Genomic DNA, 9,577 nt, shown 5'->3' on the forward strand with positions numbered 1-9,577 from the left:
CAGGCCTAAAGCAGATGCCATATGCTGACTGCCTAAAAAACTCCAGCTATACTCTGTGGCATATCATCTACTCAGAGGCGATCTCTGCTTAACATACAAGGCCATGTCAAACCCTGAGCTGTTGGACATGCTCCACTTAAAGAAATCCCAATCCCTCAGAGCCACATGCTCCAGGGATCTAAACCTTGTCATCACAATGAACAAAACATGCTGGAGGTATAGGTTCCTGACCCAGAGACACCACATACCATACTCTGGAATAGACTGCCCATACATGTCAAGTAGAGTGCCTCCTTGGCCCTCTGCAAAAGGAACCTTGATGATTGGAAGGGAGATAGGAAATTCACCCTGGGGATCATGTCAGTCGCCCTGCTAGACAGGGGTCCAGAGAAGTAAATATTATGGGAAGAAATATCCAGGGAATTGTTATGGCTAGGCTTGCATAGGCCCTGGGGCTGATAGCCTCGTACCAACCTATGAACCTATGTTAAATCATTACATTCCAAAACACACATTCCAAGTCACCTCTTTCTTCCCCATCATATCTCCAACATTTGCCATCTACCTGAGAAAAAAAATGGAGTACACTTAGGGATAAAATAACTATGCAAACACTTCCAAGCAAGAATCCTAAATCTTTCAGACTTTATTGCATATTTGGGAGCTTTATATATGTCTTCCCATTGTTTCCTTGTGAACTGCTTATCCAGTTTCTCTTCCCAAATCTTTTCTAACCTCCTCTGATTGGTTCCTATAGTTATTATGCAATACTTTATATGCCATATTAATTATCCTTTTTTTAACAGCAGTTTCTGTTTTAGATTCAACTAAAAACTATACCAGAACATGTCTTTCACTTAGGATTCCCCTATCCCTTTCTCTTTACCTGTATTATGATATCATTTACTGGTAGGGAAAGCAGTCTCTTCTTGGCCTCATCCCATTCTATTACATTTACCTCTCTAGTATTTGTTCCTAATACCTTGGGTTCCTTTGCTTGCTCTCTCCAGTAAATTCCAGTCTCCTCTTGTCTCTTTTCTGTAACCCTAATTGCAGTCATCCCTATCATCAGACTCTCCTTTTCTCCATGCTCGTGTTGGCCTAGTTCTTAGAATACTTTGTTACTTTATGAGTAGAATACTTTGTATGGCTGCTATTATTCTTCTTAAGTATCTGCATCCAAAATCCCACTCTCTTCTTATTTCTTGAATTTCCCCCTGCTTCACATCATCCCCTTCCACTTTGAATTATAGCTTTCTGCTTGTGTTAGGTATATGAGCCGTAACCTTGTAGCTCTAAAATATCCCTTCAAAATCAGGTAATCCTAAACCACCTTGTTCTACTGGAAAGATCAACTTATCCCACTTAACCCTCACCCTCTTCCCCTTCCAGATAAAATCCTTGAACTCTTTACTAATTACTGCCCACTTTTCCTCCTCTGGTTGAGAAAAATATGCCTGATCCAAAAATAAAACTAATGGGACTAAAAATATTTTCATTGTTTGCATCTTGCTGTCCCACAGCAATAAACAAGATATTCCAGTTTTTGAGATTTTGTTTCATCTTTTGCTTAGTCTTTTCCCACATATTCTTAGCTGCCATAACAGAATCCTTTTTATCCTCTACTCCTAAATACTTCATTTTATCATGTCACCATAAATATGGGTATTGCTGAATCAATCCATGTGTGGTACATAGTTTACAGCTATAACCTTTGTTTTACCATCATTAACTTTATAACATGAAAATACTTTATAAGGCACAAAATAATATTGTCTGCAAATAAGGCCGACTTTTCTTGATTACCATATCAATCATATCCTTGAATTTCTGAGTCCCTTATTTTCTTTGCCAACAGCTCTAAATATAACATGAATAACAAAGGTGGAAGAGGACACCCCTGCCTGGTTTCTCTGTTCAGACAGAGCTCAGCAGACAGGAACCCTCCACTTTAATTTTTGCCTCTGATCTCTAATATAACCTCCTAATTAACCTTATTATTGTCTAATGCTTTCTCTACATCAAGAACCACCATGTTATTTTCTTACATTCTGCTTCCCTCTGGGTCATCATTGCTATATTAATGTTGCCAAATGTCTGCCTCCCTCCACAAAACCACACTGATCCATATCTATCAGTTTAGGGATCACTCTTTCCATTATTTTAGCTATTACAAACACTTTATGATCAAGATTAAAATTGAAAGTGGCCTATATGAAGCTGGGTCTGATGGGTCTTTACCGCCTTTAGGTATTACAGCCACCACAGCTTACTAAACAAAACCTTCCAGATCATTATCACTTTCTTACCTCTTAGTTTCCAAACTTCCACAGGAATACCATCTATTACTGGAGACTTTCCTGCAGATTGATTTTACATCTCCATTTTTATCTCACCTTCTACCTTACTGTTAACTGCTGAGACTCATTTACCTCTAACCTAGCATACTTACGTTTTCAATAAATATTTTCATTTGTGCTCTCTCTTCATTTCCACATTCGTCTGCTTTATACAAATTGTCATGAAATCTCAACAAAATCTCTTTAATACCTCCACAGGATCTCTAGTTATATTTCTTGTACAGGGTCCCTGATTTTTTCAACCACCCTTTCTACTTTCTGTTGTCCAAGTCGTGCTAAATGTTTGTGCTCTGCAATTATCTTCAAAAAACAGTTGCCCAACAGCAACCTTTCTAAACTCATGCATATTATCCACATACTCCTTTTTCTCTTTAATTCATGTCTTCCATACCAAATATTTTCATAAATTCCATCAGAAATCTACCCTCTTTTGTTATATTTTTCCCTTCTAGTTTCCCCAGATATACCCTCACTGCTGCAAATCAAGTTCCAGTCCACACCTACAAGTAATATTCCCTGCTGAAAGCTCATTTCTCAAAATTTTCTTAAGCCCCATAATAGGAGTTTTAGGTGGAATATAAATACATGCCAGCATAATCCTCCTCCCTTGCCAGTATCCCCTTACTACTACAATTATACCATTATATTTCTCCTCTTCTATCACTATTGGCACTCATCCAACAATTAGTAAAAGTACTCTCCTTTTCGTTTGTCCCTGATAGTGCACTGAATATCATTCCTAAAATCCTTTCTTTACCAAATTCACATGCTCACTTCTTTCCAAACAAGTCTCCTGTAGCATTGCTATTTGCACTTTGCATTTCTTGATACAATTCAATACTGTTACTATTTTGTCTGTATCTGTGAAGCCATTCATGTTCCAAAATAATATGGATAGTGTAGCCATTGAGATAACGAGTTATTCCCACTGTTTATATTTGGTGACTTTTTTAAATGTCTATTTCCAGCTTTTGTGTTACATGTACCCACTGTTTGTCACATTGATTCTTTATCAACTCCATTTGAACCTATGTCACATTTTATAAGACTTTTTATTTTAATGAAAACCATCAGAAAATAATGCAGTTTAATCTAACCCTTCCGATAGAAACAACTGTCCCAAATCGGTAGCTGCACCTACAGGTATTAATTACCTAAAATTAAGGTTATCCATGCTGAAGTGCATGTTACAGCCTGTGTTCCTACTTACATTAATTGCAGTCTGTTCTTACCTTATCTTTATTCCCTTCACCGATGTAAAAGTCATCTTACATGCCTTCAGAAAACATTAACTTTTAGCCTTAAGAAAAACTGCACTATCTTTAAATAAAACCAAATTATGCATTGTTCTACTAAATAGATTAAAAGTATTTAGTTACCAGAAAAGCTGCTCTTATTCATTTCCAACAATTTATTTTTTTTTTACTGAGCTGCTGGTCCTTATACCTTTTAATTTTACATTTCTCCAAGTAAACAATATCCAGACCTCTCACTTAATTGTCTTTACATTTAGTCAGCTTGTTTCCATGGAAATATAAATGTATTTCTTAATTAAAACTAAACATTTACTTGCTAAAGAAAAAAATCATAACACAGTGGTCACCTGTTAAAAAAAACGTATTAGATTAACAGCATTAATCCAGACCTTTACCAATACAAAATGTAAATGACAACATGTCTACATATATTATAATCAGTGCACTTTTACACCCCATCCCCACCCCAACTGCTCAAGACTATAGCCCATTGACTCTAACATGCTTTTGTCCAGTCTTCTCTTTTAACACAATACTGGCTACATTCCTTATAACAAAAAAAGAGAAAAAAGTACTTGTTTACTTTAGTATCTCCATCACACACAATCACAAAAAAATGCTTTACTATATAACATTTATGAAGCATTTCATGATATAAATTGCAAGTAATAAAAATTTTCACTTAGTTACTTTTTCTCTCTTTTTTAACTTTTAGTGTCCTTCTAAACATCAATAGCATTAAGTGGGACACATGCCAGTTAGTACCCCCACAAATTAAAGTCAACAAAAATCCAATCTGTTGCAGCCTTTTTTCTTGTAAAACCATATTTCACAAATGTGACTGATGCTTTACTCTCTCATTTATTAACTGATGTCAGTGTTGCTGGTCTTCTTCCCGTTTATCTCCCAATCCCAGACTCTGATTCAAGTCCAATATATTCCCATTTTTTCTAGTCAATACCTATGCTTTTTTGTGTTTCTCAAGCATTTTCCGTTTGAACACTGGAAACAGCTTCACTGACCAAGTCTCTCTATGAGCTTTATTATCAGAAGAATGAGAAGCATGGTCTCCTTCTGTTTGATGGGTCACTTTTTGTTGGACAAACTTTTATAATTCCTCCTTAGCCTGTTCTGCATCAAAAAATAACTTGTATCCTTCAGGAAAAAGTATTCTGAAGACAGCTGGGTTACAGCAGCTTGAATCTCACATCTGCCTTTCTGCATTCCCTGATTGCTAGGCTAAATTTGCTTCTCTTCTGCCTGATGTAAGTAATCATTTTCCACAAACACTCTGTCTCCAGTTTTTAATATTTTGCCATACTGCCAAAGTTTTGTCAATATCAATTATTTCTGCTATAACTGTAACTTTACTGATACAGGTCTTGGCCACTTTCTAATGGTCAAGTTTGGAGCATACCCACAATGTGCCCTTTCACTTAAATTCTGCTGTGCAGAACTAGTCCAGTTACTTATGTGTGCTTTATATAATTAATAGTCTGTTCCGTCTTGTTTCTCTGGTACAGCAGATAATCTCAGACTTCCTCTGTTTGCTCTGTCCTCTAACTCTACCATTTTTGAAACAGCTCTTCTTGAGCAGTGTTGTACTCAGCAAGCCTTTTCTTCATTTCTGCCTCTGACTTTTGCATTATCAGTGCATCTGATTAGCGTTTGAGTTTCTTCCATTTTCCAGCCTTTAATTATATAAGCTGATATACTCCTTCAATGTTTCATTTATTTTAATCAGTTCTGAGCTCATCTGACTTATCCCCCCCCCCCAATTACTGGAAGTCATCTCTTGTACCAAAGTTACAGCTTGATATGTCTTCTGTCAAACAGCTGCATAATTCTTCCCAGCCAATGTTTTCTCTTCACCTTTTCTAATCGATTTTTTTTCAGGCTCTCTCAAGTTTCTTCTTTGCTGGTATCCAGGCAGTGTACTTACTAGCCAGAAACTGAATTTTACTAAAACAAGTAGAATTAGAGGCCCTTATCTGTTTTATTTTTCACACTGGGAGAGTGCTGATCAATATGCAGCCACCTTGGAAAAAGAAATGCTCATTAAATCTTGACCAAATGGTCTTAGACATTTCTTGGCATCAAAAAGTACAACTGTATAAGTAAACTTACCATAACAGATGTTTGAATGGTCACTACTGCAGTAGCCTTAGCTATACGAGTTACACCCTGCATAGTATATGTCAGACAGCTTCCAGAGGTTAAGGACAAGTTCCACTTAACCAAACCACTGCCAGCTGAAGAAAATAAATAGCAAGAAAGATTGAGAGAGGAGGGAAGAGGGCTAGAGCACTGAAAGAGGTCAATACTATGTAATCAAAAATCAAAGGCCTTGTGCTGGCAACAAAATTATACAAAAAAAATAAGGGGGGATGGAGGGAGTAGCTACTGCAACAGTGATCATTTGAACATCTACAGTTAAGGCAAGTTTACTTACAGAACTATACTACATACATAATTTGAACAATGATGCAGTAACTTCAGCTATGTGGGTGGATTACTATAGTTTACATTGCCTGGAAGGAGGAAGGACAAGGGTCCAGGAGCCCCTTGAGAATGGTCCTAAGCAAAGCCTGTTCTAGACCTAGAAAAGGAGTCAAGCTTGTAGTGCTTCATAGAAGAGTGTACAGAGAAACAAGTTGCTATTTCTAGAATTGCCCCCTTTCCAAGGAAGCCAAAATACTGGTAATGTGGCCTGACCGTGCCAGGAATTGAATTGCTGTGGTAGGTATAACAATAAGAAATCTCATGGAACAGCTATTTGAAGATAGTCTGCTTTGGCACAGGCTGCCATTTTTTTACCTTCAGATGAAATAACTGAGTTCCTGAAGATTTTACATCTGTACTGTTTAGTTGACTGTGGACATCAGAGTAAAAAAAAAATCCTCTCCCTTGATTTTAGCCTCTGGAAAGAGAATGAGAATATGAATAGCTTAGCTCAAAGTAAACTCAACTACCACTTTAGGAATAAAAAGGACTACTTCTCAAAGAACTTCCTTTCTGGAAGCTGGTTCAAATGGACCAAAAATTACCTATTTCTAAACAAAGTTAAGGAGGAACCACCAGCATTCTAGAAGGCCAGGTATGCAGCATCCTTTTCAAAAACATTTTCAGATGGGAATGCATTGAAAAGTGAGGCTCTGTGGCAGATATGCTGAAATGGCCAAGAAATGAACCTTGGCAACAGAGTACAGCCAGAGGATAACACAAATATTGTAGAAAAAGAGAAATACTAAAAAAGGTCCTAGCACTTGCTTTAGAAACAAATAGAAAACCTTTTCTATTCAGTAATATATGAATGCCTCCATATCTGCTGCACATCCTCAGCAAATAGGTGCCTAAAAGGTATTAAACCTGTTATCCAGGCAGTTGAAGTTGTTTCATGTTTGGTTATATCAAATTCTATTGTGTAAGAGTAGGTCCAAGCTGCGATCAAACTTGTAGTAACCACATTTAGCAATTTCCAGAAGTATGAAACATTGTTGCCTATGCCAGCATGGAGTCATAATGATTTTTGGAGCATCCTTCTGAATCCTCAGAAGGACCTTGGATATCAGTGGAAAAGCACACAGGAAAATTCCTCTCCAAGGAAATTAAAATGCAAGGGCTTTCTATGCTTGTTTGCAAGGAATCCTGGGACATGTTTGCTCTGGATAGAGGTGAGATTGGGGGGTGTTCCCCACAAGCTGGATGAATTTCTGAAACCCCTGATGAAATTTTTATTTGTGAGGATCTGTCCTGGCTATGTTAAGCTTATCCCCTACAAAATGTTGCTCTGATGGGATGAAATATGCATGTGGAGTGAAATTTCTATCTAAGGCTACAATGGTTATTCTGCAAAGAGTGCAAGATCTGGTTTGCCCATTTGTTTATGTACCACATCACTCTGGTGTTGACTGTAATCCCTTGCAATGATCCAGGGGGACTATAAATGACTGACAGAGTTGACAGCATTTATTATTGCCATCATCTCTTACATTTGTGTGCTTTGGGTTGTCTTTTTTATTACAAAGATCCTGCCTTTTACTCCCACAGACACCACTCCCCAAGCAAAGTCTGAGGTGTCTGCACTTACAAACTATGCTTAAGCTAGAAGTGAAAATTGAATGACTGGATTCAGATAAAACTAGTCTCATCACCAAAGCAGTTCCCTTCATCAGAATCCCAAAATAAGAATCTGGGATGTTAGTATTATTACCATACAGATTTTAAGTACCAATGAAGCTCTCGTGGAGTGTAGCTACAAGAATCACAAATCCAAATATCCTGAGAAATTTCATTGCTGAAACTTTGGAATCTTTTTCCTGTGGAGGAAACATTATTTCAAGTTTGCTTTCTAGGAAACACCCCAAGCAGACAATCCTGTGATGAGTTAAGCAAGACATTGGTATGTCCTCCTGAAACTCCAGCCTGTGAAAATCTCCCCGAGTAAGAAATTCTCAAATAAGGAAATGCAAGTACCGTGCAGTATGCAATATGCTATGACTGGAGATAGGCACTTTGTGAATACCCTGGGAGCAGTGTTTAAACCAAAGGGTAATGCAGACAACTGAAACTACCTGGTAGGGGAAATACCATGATCAAGAAGGTGGTTTCCCCAGGGTGAAGCTCTACCATTGCACTTAAGTTGGGTTGACTCTGTAATTTGCCCAGATGTGAGAAAATAAACTGCATAATTTATGATAGTGGGGACCTGCATTTGCCCTGTTCTACTCAACTGTAATCTTGACAAATGGATTAGAAAATCTGAAATTCACCCTGAGTCTGGCTCCCATGTCTCTGATAGACAGAGGCAGACAGTAATGCCTAAATGAACATACCCCACCACTACCAGATAACCTCTAGAAACATCCTAACATACCCCCTCCTAATAAATGCCCATGACACATAGGGACACAACTGGGTTGGGTTGCATGGCTAAGCTTATAAAGGCCCTAGTGGTTAATGGTCATTAGCCTAGTATATTCCTATGAACCTATAGGTTCATAGGTTCATACTAGGCTATCTGCCCTAGGGCATTTATAAGCCTAGCCAGAGTGTGTTTGGCTTTCGCCACCCATTTTAAATTAATTTTGCTATGCCTTTTTTTGAGGTTAGTATAATTGAAAAGTATAATTCAGGTACAGAAAACCTTAAGAAACTTTTCAACTCTGATGCTAAAGGAATGTGATAATCTTTTAACTCTAGAGTTACTAAAAAAAACTTAAAGGGGAAAATCAGTAATATCAGGATGCAAAGGATTAGTACTTCAAATTTTGGGACAAGCTTAAAGACTGGTCTCCAGGAGGTTTCTTTAGTACCAGAAGTATTCTAGAATAAAAAAATGAAAGTTATGAACTATAATGATAGAGCTATTCATTCATGTCCATCCAATACGACATATGGGCCCTCAAACTACTTGTCTAATCAGATATGGCAATATAAGTGTTCCAGGGTCCAGCCCCCAGCCCCTTTAGAATTTTTCCATCCATAATAAACCTGTCCCCCTAGTTACCTCAAAGTTAGTCTGACACCTGAGAACGTTGGTACAACCATACTGCCTAGAGGGAAATCTTGCTTTTTTGGAGCTAGATGGTCCCACAGATCTTACAAAGAGGATGGTGGGAGGGTTGTCATACTGAATGCACATGAATGAAAAGATCTGCCATTATAAGTACATAACTTTTATATCGTATTTATTCAATCTGTCCAGATAGGGGGTTAGAATCCCAAACTACAATCAACCTAGGGTAACACCATTAAAATGAGACCCTTCAAGACAGCAGCACTGAAGGATGCTCCAGTACTAGAGAAGCAGTCTTCTCCTTCACCAACGGGTCAAATAGGGAAGACCCATTAAATGAGTCATTAATGAAAGATGCCTTGAACTGATTTGCAAAAGCACAGCTGAAGACAACCACATGGAAATTGTCTGTTTAGACACACTGTGTCCCTTTGATAAGAAAT

General features: G+C 37.8%; 1 non-coding gene across 1 annotated transcript; it reads left to right on the top strand.

Moving 5' to 3' along the window:
- The first annotated feature begins 8,183 nt into the window (after nt 1–8,183).
- On the top strand, nt 8,184–8,345 carry LOC122805058. The gene has a single exon (XR_006365287.1). It is a non-coding gene; the product is annotated as a U1 spliceosomal RNA (small nuclear RNA).
- Nucleotides 8,346–9,577: the final 1,232 nt, after the last annotated feature.

Source organism: Protopterus annectens, chromosome 6.part0 (genome assembly GCF_019279795.1).
Source record: "Protopterus annectens isolate FY-2018-M chromosome 6.part0, PAN1.0, whole genome shotgun sequence".
NCBI lineage: Eukaryota > Metazoa > Chordata > Ceratodontiformes > Protopteridae > Protopterus > Protopterus annectens.